At 42.2% G+C, this 14,635-nt stretch overlaps 1 protein-coding gene across 7 annotated transcripts in view; it reads left to right on the top strand.

Moving 5' to 3' along the window:
* UNC13B (unc-13 homolog B) overlaps positions 1-14,635 on the top strand; it is a 206,993-nt gene that overhangs the window by 88,590 nt on the left and 103,768 nt on the right. The window contains exon 1 of one of the 7 annotated variants that reach the window (XM_074533529.1): positions 11,011-12,030. The exons of 5 other annotated variants lie outside the window; for them this stretch is intronic. The gene's annotated coding sequence lies outside the window, so the exon portion shown is untranslated. Of the gene's footprint in view, positions 1-11,010; positions 12,031-14,635 lie in introns of those variants that run through there. One more of the 7 variants, XM_074533531.1, reaches the window with a different exon arrangement.

A 14,635-nucleotide genomic window follows, 5' to 3' on the forward strand; every position in this document is an offset into this window, starting at 1 on the left:
CTTCACACTCTTATTTTTAAGGATCTGTGTGGGAGGAGGGGATATTTCCCAGTTCTGTGTATTACTGAAGCAATCTGTACAAGAAATGCTGCACCAGAGAGATAGCAGTGGGCTTCAGCTTACAAAGCACAAGAGTTTAAAAGTTGAGCTAACCAGCACTGACTGAGAGCATCATAGGAAAGGCCAGAAGGCCAAAATAAAAGGGCTAGGACTTGACAATTGTTGCTTTTAATATTGCTTTTCTCTTAGTTGTTTCCTGTTTTCCAAGCTGTGTTGTTACACAACTTGTTTAGATGTAGGGCAGGGTTGCCTTGCATGCTTCTGAGCCCATTTTTGGAGTCCTGTATGGATTGTGTAACTGAAGTCTTCCAGTACCGTGCATCCAGATTGAAGTAAGATGATTGCTTTGTAAAAGTGATATTCAAAGGTCAAAAAGCCATTAAATTGCATAATACAATGCCTGAAGACATCAGTACTCCAGTTCTGCATGGTGCTACACAGCATGTAAAATCAAATCATAGAATCATAAGATGGCTTGCATTGGAAGGGACCTTAAAGATGATCTAATTCCAATGCCTCTGCCATGGCCAGAAACACCTTCCACTAAACCAGGTTGCTCAAAGCCCCATCCAACCTAACCTTGAACACCACCAAGGAAGGGGCGCCCACAGCTTCTCTGGACACCCTGTGCCAGTGCCTCACCATCCTCACAGAAAAGAATTTCTTCCTAATATCAAATCTAAACCTACTCTCTTTCACCTTGAAACCATATGTCTTTGTTCTGTCACTTGTCTTTCTCCATCTTCCTTTTGGGCTCCCTTCAGGTACTGGAAAGGCCACAATCAGGTCACCCTGGAACGTTATCTTTTCTGGGCTGCACAATCCCAACTCTCTCAGCCATGATCCATCCCTCTGATCACCTTGGTGGCTCCTCTGTGCTGGCTCCAGCAGGTGCCTGTGGCTCCTGTGCTGGGAGCCCAGGGCTGGATGCAGTGCTCCAGGTGGGTCTCAGCAGAGCAGAGGGGCAGAATCCCCTCCCTGCCCTGCTGCCCACGGGGCTCTGGGTGCAGCCCAGGACACGTTTGGCTCTCTGGGCTGGGAGTGCCATGGCTGGGCCATGTGCAGCCTCTCCCCACAGCACCCCAAGCCCTTCTGGGCACGGCTGCTCTGGGGCTGCTCCTGCCCAGCCTGTGCTGCTACCAGGGGCTGTCCCAGCCCAGGGGCAGCACCAGCACTTGGCCGTGTTAAACCCCATGGTGTTCCCATGGGCCACTCCTCGAGCTTGTCTGGGTCGCTCTGGGTGGCATCCCATTGTTCAGGTATGTCAGAGTAGCATTTTTATTTTCTGCATAGCATTCAAGCAAATTGTGATGCAGGAAACAAATGCTGCCTATTAGGATGTAGTTCTTAGTGAGTTAACCCTTACTGAGTTAATAAGAACTTTCTTTGCATCCAGACTTATTTCTTGGCATTCAGATGGGATTTTTAAGCCATCTGATAGACACACACGTACTGTCTGCTGTCTGGTCATATTTAGTCTGGATAGTTTTGTGACATTGTGGAGGACTGATCAGATGAGCTGGATTTGGGTCAAACCGTGTTTTCATTTCTATTGCTTTGATGGTTAATGACTGACACTTTCAAAAGGGATTTTCAGTGGTTCCCTGTTGGTTTAATTTGAAATCTGGAGGTGGTAAAGGTGGGACAAGTTCTTCCTTTCCTTGGTTTTTGAATCTATAGGAAAAGGCCTGCAGCCTTTCCTGGCAGTCCTTAAGTTGGGGTTTATAACACACCTCCTCTGCTGAAAGGCACTTGAGAACATCAGTGTATCAATATCTGTTCTGCAGGAGGAATTTCCTGAGGTTGTTGACGGCTCTATCCTTTGTGTGCTGTAAAACTAAAGATAATTTAGGCATGAAGCTGGGGTGAAATCCCAAATGTAGCTTGAAATTCTCATCTGTTGCCCAAGTGTGCAGGTACCAGAGGCTGTAAGGATTGAGGGAAATCTGAGTGCCAGTTTACTGGGGTGTTCTAGACACAGTGTCTCTTGCTGACTGGGTGGCTTTTGCTTTCAGGTTTGCAGGATGATGTAGTACCAGGTGAGCAGCGTTGCTGCCCTCTGACTATGGGGGTATGTGCTCAAAACAGGAGTATCCTGCTTAAGCTGTGTTTATGCAGTGGATCAATAAGAGAGGGAAGGGCTCTTCTGGGTAAGTGTAACTCATTTAGTCTGCCATCACTAGTAGGGCTGTAGAAATAGTTATGAAAAGAAAACTTTTCCTGGCAAATGGGAAATTACTAAAATTAATTGCTTTGTGCTCCATGCTACATTGTGGCAAGCAAGGTAGGCAATAGGTCTCTTCTGCCTGTATTTCTCTAATATTTCTCATATGACATGTACAAATCAAATTAAATGATTTTGAGAAAATAGGGGCTCTTGCAACCATCAGAGAATACAAGTTAGAGAGGGCAGCTCAGGGTGGGAAGGTGCTGAGGTTGTGTGAGATGAGACCAAACAAGTATGGCTCAGCTTAGTAGAGTGAAATCTCAGAGCAGATGTTGCTGCCATGTACTAATAGAGCATGGGAGTAAATATTGGCAAGTTTGCAGCTATTTAAGTTAAAGGTTCATGTTAGCACAAGAACAGAAGACCATAAGAACAAACCCAGGCTAGAAATCAGAAAGTAATTTTATTAATTGTTAGTGAACAGCTTCCAAATTGGTTTCTTTGCCCTTTCTAATTAATTTAAAAACAAGGTTTTTTTATGAATGCTGTTATATGACAGTTGCCTGTGGGAGCAAAGAAAAGGGACTTCATCTTCCAGACAGCCTCTTAGTAGGCTGTCAGAAATGTCCATGGAACCACAGCCTCCGTCACTGTTCTTCATAGCGTGGCCTCCCTGTGTTCACTCTACCCACCTGCCTGCCTTTCCTGCCAAGCTGCCACATTGCAGGACCCTGTGGGTTTCCAAACACAACCAGAGGTGTGTAGGAAAGGTATTTGCTGCTTAGAAGCTCTCACTGAACTGAAATTGTGGAAATAATGTTGCAGCCCTTCTTGAGTGGTGGCTTTTCCATACAGTTTCACAGCAGATATTAAGGATGCTAGACTGCGTGAGGGGTTTCTTGAAGAATGGGTGTTCTTAGTGATTCATGCCTGGTAATGAACCTGTCACAGATACAATTTTGTTTTCTGACAAATATTCAAGTGGTAACAGTTCAGAAAATATGGTACACTTTGTAAACAGGTTTGTTCTTAAATCAGATTTTAGGAATTCCCTATGGGATTTCAATTTCTTTTTCAGGCAGTAAATTGCAATTGAATTCATAGTCATTAAAAGTTTTTTAAAAGCTAGCACTTGAAAATTGTTTTATAGGAGACCTTGAAAAGCAATAGAGACAAAATGAGGGACATGCACTAAAAAGGATATAATAGATCTGTCCATCTAGGAGCAAATTTAGATAAATCAGTTCAAGACTCAATTCATTTAGCCTCACTTTAGTTAATGCTTTAGGTTGTTGCATACAAGAGTATTTGAAATACAAATAGAAATTGCTTTATGTGAAAGATCAGTTTATTTTAACCATGTCTCCATCTGGGTTTTATTTTTGTTAATGAGTCAATATTCACCTTGTATTTTAAGATAGCAAACACATTTTTGAGAAACTGTTATTGAGAAACTGAGAGTGCTAAATTTTAATGCAATTTATTTATATTTTTCTATTTTTATTCAGTATATTATGTTAGTGCAACAGATTGAAATCATGCAAGTTTTTTTGTGGTATCTCATAAAACGGGTAGTTGAGGGATCCAGTTTTGTCGACACAAATACCTATGGATTGGCTGGTGTATTCACTGTGAATCTTGTTATGCCTAATTTAAGGAACTCAATTTTAAGCAAGTACAACTCTCCTTCATATTTTGTGACATGGATACATGATACATGTTACTCCTCCAAATTATATCACTCTATTTTTAGCTTGCAGCAGTAATAGCTTGTTAATATACGACTGTTCACAGCTGCCAGAATCATCCCTTTTTAATCTGGCCTTTACACCCATTTCTCTGGGAGGTTGGAATGGTTTCTGTGACCTGGGAGCAGCAGATACAGGAATAAACCCCATCATCCCCATCAGTATTTGAGTGTGTGCTTTGGTCCAGCTGTGCTTGCCCCTCCCATCACAGACTTTTGCCACAGGGGCCAATTGGCCTCTCAGTGACTTGACTCAGGTCAGCTGTGTTATCAAAGCCTGGTTTGTAGTGCAGTTTTCATCCTCTTGCAGAGGCTTTCTTAGTCCAGGCATTTTAAATTTTTTGCATTAAATTTCCTCCTCTACCCCTCTCAGTTAGCTGAGCTGACTGGATTTCCAGATCCCCTTAATTCAGGTGCAGTGTGAGCTTGTCAAATGCTTTCACTGGCGGTGTGAAAAGTGTGTCTGAGTTTATTGATATGGTTAATATTAATATGCTGGAGTTGACTTTGTCAGACCCCTCGTGTGGCAGTTCTTTTTTTCTTGTTGAATGTCTGTGTTAATGGTGTCCTGAGAGACTGACAGAGGCTTGTATGGGGTTTGCAGCAAGTATTTGTGGGACTTTTGGGTTCGTTAATCAACTGCTGCCTTCTGCAGGGAATATAAATATACAAAATTATTCCCACCAACAGAAAAGCATATTACTTAAGCCAGGAGACATAAAGGTGAAGGTAGGATAGTAAACAATGTTTTCTCCCTATTTTTTGAAAGCTGGGGCATATGTAGCAATGAGAAGGAAAGTGCTGGTAGAGGACACAACCTGTTAGCAGAGGTAGCTGGACATGGATTTGTAGGATTTTTAGTTGTTATTCCCTTGCCATGTTATTACATGACGCTGGACAAGCCACTGTGGCTTTTGAAAGTATTTTCCATTTCCTCTCTCTCAGATCCATGAATTGATTTCTGGTTATTTGATTTAAGATTCTGGAAATGAGTTATCAGAGCAGTAAGTGAAGTAGCTGAAAAGCTGGACTTTTAGTGCTTGATATGCGCCCAGCTTAATTACTTTGAGAAATCTGGGCTTTGTTGTCCTAAGATGAGTGTTCAGAGAAGAAGCTCTTGACCTGATGCTGCCCTTGTACTTCAGTTGTAGTGGGGACTTTTTAACTTCACAGGTATGCTGTCAAAACACCAATTAAGCTTGAATTACTTTAGTAATATGATGAGGAGCGCCCCTTGAGCTCACTGCATGTAATGGTGGTGTAACTCTAATGGTAGGGTCTGGCTGTGATGATTTAATAAAGCATGCAATCCTGCTTTGAGTAACACCAAGGAAACAATGTTAAATAGTTTCTCGTTCAGTGAGCAGAAGGACACCCTCTTCTAGCTGAGAAAGGAGGTTTACTTTCAACCAGAGAAAGAATTGTGGAAGCTCGTAGAGGATCAAGGCACTTACTTCCTTCAGCCAAATCCCTGTATGTTGGACTGACCTTGCAGAATGCATAGACAGTTTTGTGAGAGACAATTTCCATGTTCTCACTGTCAAGCTCAGGTGGGAAAAATGGGCTCTGCAGTGTGTGAGCTAAGCTGTTCTGTTGTGTTGTGGGAAGCAGGGTTGTCCTGCAGACCACCCACCCATGGGCAGTAATGTACCCTCATGCCTCTTAGCCAGCTGTATGTGTTACCGTGTAGATAGGCTCTGAAGGATAAAGAGCAACAAAGCTGAGATGTGAAGAGACTAACTAGACCATCTATATTCTTCAAAATCATCCCTTTAAAATGTGTGCACTTCCACTTGTTAAGACCTTCTGGGAAAGAGATTTTTTAGCTTCCCTTGATAATCTATCTCACTGTTGATTAAAAGCTTTTCCAGGTGTCTAACCTAGCTTTCCACTGCTGCAAGTTAAGTCTGTTATTTCTTTTTCTGTGTTTACAATAGAAATGCTGAATAGTTTACTTCCCTTGTGCTTGCCTCAAGTTCATGTTGGAAAGCTGTTATGTCTGCTTGAGGTCTACATTTCATATAATCTGCAACCTTTCATTCCCAGGTTTCTTGATCAAAAAAGCAATTACAGCTCCAACTGAGAGTATAATTACAGGTTTTTCTACACACAGCACATGTCTGTGCCCAGATGCCTTTGCATTTTAGGGATGCTGATTATTTAATTAGATGTGCAATTAACGCATTGATTGTAATTTTCCAATTTCGTAGGATATCAAGTCCTTATATTTTGGATGCTGTTAGAGGGGAGAGACATGTAATTTGAAGGAGGAGGCAGCAGAGGGAGAGTTTTCTCTGCTGTAAATGCTTTCATGCTGCCTGTTGACTTAAGGTACTTAAGCTGACTCCTGCCTAAAAACCAGCATAATAGTTTAATAGCTGTTTTTAGAATGGGGATATCCAGCTGATTAAAAGTTTCAAGTTGTCTGAGTTGCAGAAGGCACCATCATTTTTTCAAGAGTCCATCTTCTAATTGTGCTTCATAATTAAAAGTAGAGAATGATCATTCAGCTAGAGGAGAGCTTCTGTATTTTCAGATGGGCAGCCAAAACCCAGGACAAGAGCTCTGGGGTTATCCTGATGTTTTCAGGAGTATGCAAAGAAGATTTTATGTCTGTCTTTGCTGAGGCACAAGGAGACAACATGCTTCCCACAACCTGTCACCTGAGACAGCTCTGCTTTTAAAATCTCATCACCCTGATTTTGAAGGCTGGTGTGGGCTGTGACGAGTGGGGTTGGCGTTGTGTCGGCGACAGCTTCTGAAGGGAGTGTGGTGTCTGGGAGCCAAGCCTTGTTTGTGCCCCAGAGTGGTTGGATCCTACTGAATGAGGAATAAAATAGCCTTTTCTGTAAGTGCGCAGAGCTGGTAGTGTTTGGGGTTTTTTGTATCCCAAAATCAAAAATGCAAACATCCTCATCAAGAACAAGAAGGGGATGAGCAGGTTTAGCACTTGCCTTTAAAGTGCTAAACCTCACATCTCTGAGGAAAGGCATTGCCATTGTGAGTAAACAAATTAAATAGAGGATGATAATATGAGGGTTTCTGACTTTATGACCAATACTCTTAAGGATTTTGCACATTAGGACTTCTCGTGTGGGATTATATCTGTTCAGCCTCTGGAGGAGTTTTTTGAGTGGTGCAGTAGCAGCACCTCAGAGGGACAGATGGGAGAATGCATTGCAGGCAACTCAAAGGTCTCTGGTTGCTGCCTGACTGATAAAGATTGTCCTAAACTTAATCTGTGAAGGTGTAAAGTTTGTTGCTCTTAAAAAATATTAGTGCAGTGTTAATTCCTTTTTTTATTAACTTCACAAAAATCCAACTCTTTGAATCTTATTACATTCCTGGCCTTGAAAGTACTCTTCATTCTTTGGTTCTGTTTGTTCAGATATGTTGATATCTCAGGGTTCAGGAGATGTCCTTACAGTTGGATGATGTTACATATGGAGTGTAAACATCTTTACTGTAGTGATGACTCAGCCAGTGGTTTGGTCTCAGCCATTCACAACAAGTGAACTGAGGTTGCCTGTCTTTGGAACATAAAAAGTCCTAATAACTCTAATCTGTAGCATTTTTTTTCAATGAGCTAGTACCATTCTCATTGTCTTTCTATAAAGAAAATAATTTAGCTTGTATGAGAGGAAAAAATATACTTTTCAAAGGGTGAGAATCCTGGAAACTTTGGGGAAGATTATCTCCTTAATTTTCTTTTAAGTCCTTCAATGTAATTTCAGGCCATTATCAGTTTCCATGGTGCTCAAGATGCTGTGTGAAGTACCTGTGCCTTTCTTCCCTTCCAAGTTTGTATGTTGCCCTTGCCCTAGCCTTTCCTAGAGGGAAAAGAAAGCCATTAGTGCTTTGAATGGCACTTTATTAAATTTGTTCTTTCATCTGACAGCAACATCTTAAGTATATGTTTCGTGAATGTATTCTGGAGCTGCTGTAATGACAGCAGCATCATTGACAGGACAGTTTAAAATGCCTGAGAATATACAGTCTCATCTCTTCCAGGCTCTGTCTCACCAGCGCTGCTGGGGTTGTGTGATGCACAGTTCCTCAGAGCTGGTATTCATTGAGGACAGCTGCCAAACAGCAGGAGGTCACTGCTGTTTCATTAACACTTCGTCTTTAGACTCATGATTGATTTAATCTTCTTGTGCCTTTGAAGAAGATAATAAATAGCATGTTTTCACTGCTGAATAAATTGATAAACTTTACTCTGTGTATTTGAGCTTGGGAGGTCTAGTGCAGCACTAAACTTAGGCTGCCTTACAGAGAGCTCTGTCTTTAGGGAGATGCAGCAGGCAGTGTCATCTGGGACAGATGGTTCTTATATTTTCTCAGTGAAGTAAAAAATTTGTTTTAGAGAGCTTTTGGCTCAGAGATGTCCAGGGCCATTTGTGAGATGAATTAAACCTGAGAGTGAGTTGGGCATTTTTCTCTGCAGTTCTAGACAAGCTTTTCTCCATTGACTTTTCTGTCTTGACTTCCCCCACCTTGTTTCTTTGTTTCATCTCTCTGTGTAATGTTTTTATCCTCTAATTTCCATAGCCACTTATTTTTCTACTTGCCCCAGACCAAGTAGAAATGTTCTTGCTTGTCTTGCTGCAGGGAGAAGGGGCCTAAGTGTGTGAGAGGGTGAAGCAGTACCTTGAAGAGTGCTTGAAGAGTGCTCATTTTCTTTTGGTTAATCCACTCGTGCTCATGAAGGAATTGCTTACTTTTTACAATTTTATCAGTAATTCAGTACTTTACAGGAAGTTGGAATGAAATAGATAATGAGGATTAAAAAAGAAGAAAGGGTAACGTATACCTCGCAGACATCAAAGCATTTGGCCTATATAGCTAAGCCAGGCTTTATCAGTTTTAATAATTCCCTGCTGGCTCAACCTAAAATTAAAATCTGTTGGTGAATTAAAAAATTGCAGTAAGAAGTATTTAAATTTTTAAGTGGACATTTATTTCTCTAGTAGAAAGCAAATAACTCAGTGCTCTGAGCCTTAAGGTAAAGCATACACTTTCTCATAGACTTTTTTATGTGCAAGTCATGCCTATTTTACTCATGAAATTATCTTAATTATTTCAGAAAAAAATCTCAGACAAACAGAGTCTGTCTCAATATCCTGCGCATTAGGGAAGGGGTTCTAAATATTTGAAAGGTGTCATCTTCCTTTTTTCTGAGGGCACCTGTTTTTTTATCTTTTTTAGCCACATTGTGAGCTATGATAAGGGCAGTGACATTTCCCAGCACTTCATTGCTCATTACCTCCTTTAGTAATGTCTCTGTATTCTGTCTATTGAGCCTTGTTCACTTTTCCATGTGTTTTTCTCTCCTGTTCCTGTAAGACAGCCATGGGAATATTGGTATTTTATGTGGCGGTGTTTGGAAAGTTGCATGGGCTCTTTGTGTCTCAGTAACTGTGGCTGGAGCACTGTGTTTGACTCCAGTATATTTTTGACTTTGATGTATTACTGTCTGGTACTGATGGCTGCAGAGATGAGCATAGACCAAGGAAGGAAAAGATGGGAAGGACCAAGGCAGTGATGGCAAGATGATTTGGCTCCACTTCTTGTAGGATCCTTGGAAAGAGTAAGGCATTTAAAAGCCTGTGAGGCTGTCTAGTGGATGCTTCAGGTGCTGTAGAGTGTTAATGTAAATTAAAAAGTGTCTGATGGATACCTACTATTTTATTTTTAAACTATTGCTATGTAAGAGATCTCTCTCAAGATCTTTCTCATCTTACTCATAGGCAGAGCTTTGAAGATTTCAAGTGCTGTTCAAACCCTGGATTGCATTTTATTTTCTCAGATGGGCAGTCTTCATCCTTATGTGGATGAATTTGATGCAGAGCTTCGACTCTGAGCTCAAGGGCTATAATTGCTGTGTTTAGTAGAATCATTCCTATTGCATTCAGTCAGTGCTTCAGTTGGGCAAGAATCCTGCTTTCCTGGCAGAATGCAAACATATAACCCTGAGATGCTCAGGGTCAGACTCTTAAAATCCTTTAAAGCTAAATCACTTTTCAAAATCTGACCTATACTCCCTGCCCTGCAGCAAGGGAAAGAGCAAAAATGAGAGGGTGGTCTGGGAAATGGAGGATGCAAGTGACCATGAGGAACATCAGCCTCTCAGAAGATCTGAAAGGAGGTTGGTGGCATGATTCTGTGCCTGGCTGAAAGGGGCAGTGCTGTGGCTGCACACGGAAAGAACTGGGGTACAGTTCACCAGTGGTGCTGCTGAGACAAAGTATTGTGAACTGTGACATTAGTCCATATGTGAAACTTGTTAGCCAAAACAAACAAATGAGCTGGGACACTACCTGGCTGCTAGGTACTGGGATGGAGCTGTGAGAGCAGAGGGTTGAAAGTGCCAGGAGAATATACACTGCATTGGATATTCTCCTGCATTGAATATTGCACTGCCCCTGGTGAGGGCAGGACAGGGAGCACAGTGATGCTTGTGGAAGAAATGGTGAATAAAACTTGATATTGGTGTAGGTACGATATTGAAGGGGAAGTATCGTTCACAGCAAGGCTGGCTCATGAGGAGGTAGGAGGTAATTGAACAGATGGGAGGATAGTGGCATTTCCACAGCTAAGTCATATAGGCCTCTTCAAAATCCCACCCCACACTGTGAAAAGACACTGTTCTGAAAGATGCAGTGAGTTGTTCTTGAGCAACACCAGCACTCACACAGTGCCTTTGATGCTAGAGGCAGAGAAACAGTATTTGGGAAGGAGGTGGGTGTTTGTGTTGGGTGCACAAAGAGGGGGGAGAGCATAAAGGGAGCATTTATGGAAAGGGGGATGTGAACTTGGATCAACTGGCCAGCGAGGTTTTCTCAGTGCCAGTTTGTTGAATGCCTCTGGAGCAGGTTGTGGGGCAGATAAATGGTGCCTTTAATTCAGGCACTTCTTGCAGGATGAGTGCCTGCTGCTGCTCACTCCCAGGAGAGAAGTGTCAGTACAACGTGAGTGGATCTGATTCTGTGCACAACACTTCTGCAGTCATTCTTTTATGTAACAATGTGACTTTTATTTTTGGGAAATGAGAGATCAACGGGTGTTCAATCCCCCACACTTGTAGCAGAGCTGGTACTAGTCTTCCTTGGAAACTGGATTCATTTCAGCAAGGGCATAGCTGAATCTTGTGGGTTAGTCAGGGGGTGAACAGGAGAGATAAAAATAAACCTCCATCTCAGAGCTGGGCAAAAAAATCTTCTTGGAGCTGGTTAATTATGTTGAGTCCTGGGCTTTTTCCCCCAGCCCCCCTTCTCCACAGTCCCGCTGGATGCCAGAGCGCTTTTCCAGCAGAGATCCGCTCGCTGCGCTGCACTGCCTGCTCTCGTAATGCCAAAGGAGTGCGTTTTGTCTTTAGTCAGATTGGCTTCATCAGTTCGTATTTCCTTCTGAATGGATAATAAAGTGGAGAATCATTTTGAGGCGAGGAGTGAAGCGGGGAGGCTGCGTGTGTGAGGAGCTAGGCAGTAGGCAGCTGACGAGGAGGAGTAAAGTAGCTGCACAGCTTTCTCTCTGCCTCTGAAGTACAATATTTTCTGTTGAGTCACATCTGAAGAGAAGGATGAAGTTTTAACTGTACTTGGTACAGCCTGAGAAAGGGAAAAGATGCACTGTGGTGGGGAACTAAAGAATTTCTGTTGAGGGATGCTCCTGGAAACCAAAAGGATTTCTGCATTTTTAGCTTTTGCAATCATTAGCTTCTGCTGGTTTTTGCTTTCTGGATTTTTTAGTATCTGTTTGCATTTTTTTATTCCCTTCAACATGCCTTCAACTTTGTGATTTCTCATCCTAGTGCTGCTGTGGAACGGGAAACTCTCGGTGCCTTTAACATTGCTTTCCCTGATACCTCAGATGGGACACCAACAATATGTTGATAATCTCCATAGTGAAAGTTCATTATCCGGTGAACATTTAACAACAATAGGAATCCTTCAGGACTTGTATTTTCTATGAGAGCAAGCTGTTGTATTCTGTAGTTTTCTATTAATTCTATACATTACCTTTACATTTTAATCTTTTATTTTGAAGCAGCAAGGTAAGTGAGAGATTGGAACAAATGAAGTGCCTGGGTATAAACTGCAAGTAGGCAGCAACCAAGGAGAATTGCTCTTTATTTTTAGAGTGAGCTCTTTCTGTGCATGTGTGTGTGTTTACTTTAGCAATACAATAGCTCCATTGGAAGCTGACTGAATTTAAAAATGTGCTTTGTAAAACAATTTACACTTAGTTTGTTCATTTGTATGCTCTGTTTCTTAGTTTTTGTTTTCACCCATTAGACACTAATTGTAGATTTCTTATGACTGGTAGAATTGAGGTTGTGTCTGTTTACTTCTCATACTTCTCTGTAAGGAGGGTTTGTATCTCAGCTGGAATTTGACATTGAAATCACTATGGGAAGAAGAGTAAAAGAGAAAGGAGCTTGAGGATAATTTAAATTTGATCATTTGAGAAGCAAATAACTTGAAGTAATAAATTACTGGTTTGATTCTTACTTAAATGTCACTTAAGAAAGGGATTTTTTTTAAACACAGAGTATTTGTCATTGGCCTGATTTCTTGTGCTGAGAAGCTTGTGAGTTGATGAGATGGAATGACTGGCATGCAGGAGCAATAAGGATGCTGTACGAGCTCGTGAATCAGAGCAGATGGTGTGACTGTTTTCAGATATCTTTTCAGTTTTCTTTCCATTTATATGGGCAGGTTTCTTTTGCTAATGGAGCAAGCCTTTCGGGGATAAACCTAAAGACTTAATACAGAATGCTAAGGTCTTCAGTCCCTGAGATGAAAAGAAGAGAGCTTATAGAAGTAAAGCTGCAGTTTTAGTCCAGGAGGATTTTAGTTGCCACGTGCCACGTTTTAATATCATGAGCTGTAAAACCCTAATTATTCCATTTGCTGCATATGGTACCTTCATCCAGCCTGGCTGAACACTGCCAAGTGTCTGTCCTAAGGGAGTGCAGAACAGGTCAGAATCAGTGAGTAAGATTGTGTAGAACCAGTCTGTACCAGGGCTGTGCTTTCTCTGCCCTGACAACAGAAGTAGGGTATCCTTATTCATCACCCTGTACTGGTGAGTGCTGCCTGTCCCTTCCCTGCCTGAATGTCCCTGTAAGCTGAGGCACTGCCGCCTGAAAAACCAGCTCCAAACATCATCAGTGAGTCATCAGAGTTCTGAGAAAATCCTCACTGATGAGTGGTTCATGGTGGTTCTTGTCAGAAATGCAGGACTTTGAGAATTCACACTGTTGGTCCAGCAGTAGTTCAGCATTGGGCTGTAAGTTGGATTGCAAGCAGAGGAGAGGCACAGCACATTTTGTTTCTGTTAGTCTAGGCAGAGCTTTTAGCATCATTCAGCATTTTCATAACAGTGCATGCAAACCTCATTTAAGCCAGAGGTACTCTGTTTGTACTGTCAGTGTTGTCTGTTTTCTTTCTGGTTAGAGGTAGCTGAGTAATCAGAGACCTCTCCCCAAAGTCTGGAAGACATTTCTAGAGTTTTCATCCCATGGCCAGTCAACTTGTCAGCATGCCCTGATGATTTTATTTCAGTTCTTGGGGCTTTTTCCTTTAAATAAGAAGTTGCTCCTTGATCCTGCCCCGTACGTTTAATATAATGCTTTGTTCTTAGGATCCTGATTTGGGATAAATCTGTTTTAAGGAACAATTAATGCTTTAGGTTGTTAAGGACAAGCCATCTACTGATTGATTCAGCTGCGTACAAAACCCCCATGCTCTGGAACTACTCAGTTCAGGGTACTGCTGAACTTAACTATTTCCCCATTTGCTCTTAAACTGCTGATAGCTGCTGCTCAGGTTTCATATTTGCTGGAAAGAAGTGAAGTAACTTTTACATAAGATAGACAGAAGCAGCTGTGATGTCTGTTTTCAGTAGTCAGTTATCCCTTTTGCCTTTTCCTCAGCACAGGCTTGTCTCAGAGCTTGGTGGGTGCCTCAGAGTTAGCTTTCTGCTCACCAGGCAGAGCCTTTGCACTGCCATGGTCGGCAGCTTGCAGCCTGTGCCTCCCTCTGTGCTTGGGGACAACCCCTATTTCTGTCTCCGGATGCTGCCTTTTCCTGGCTGCCAGGTGGTGACAGACCTCATTTGTTACTGCAGGCAATGCATCCTGTGCCAGGCACTGCTGCCTCCAACCTGCAGGAAGAGCTGGGATAGAAGGATGCAGAGGGAATGAGCACATTGAGGCACTGAGGAATGGAAGGGCTGCCTGGTGCTGAGGTGCCGCCCAGGGGTTCCCAAGGCAGCTGGAAAGTGTGGGTGTCTCACTCCCACTCCATCTGTGCTCACAGAAGGGATGCTGTCTGGATGACAGACATTAGTCCCCCGAAAGCTGAGACACACTTGACTTCTGGGGTATCCCCTAAATTTGTATGAGGGTATTAAGGAGTTAAGGCAGAAAGTGCTATCTCTTCGATCTACTACACAGTGATACTCTTCTATTATATTGGTTTAATTTTATGCTGTTTTGCAACAGAACTTTTTGTGTTGGTGAATGCCATGAACCCAAAACACTTCTGTGGGTGTTTTACCCTCATAGTTTGTGACTTTTTACTGTTCCTTTACTTAGTAGCTACCTTGATAACTTGCTGGTGTGGCAAAGTATTATTCAGATGTGGGTTTTTTCC

Source organism: Zonotrichia albicollis, chromosome Z, assembly GCF_047830755.1.
Source record: "Zonotrichia albicollis isolate bZonAlb1 chromosome Z, bZonAlb1.hap1, whole genome shotgun sequence".
NCBI classification, from domain to species: domain Eukaryota; kingdom Metazoa; phylum Chordata; class Aves; order Passeriformes; family Passerellidae; genus Zonotrichia; species Zonotrichia albicollis.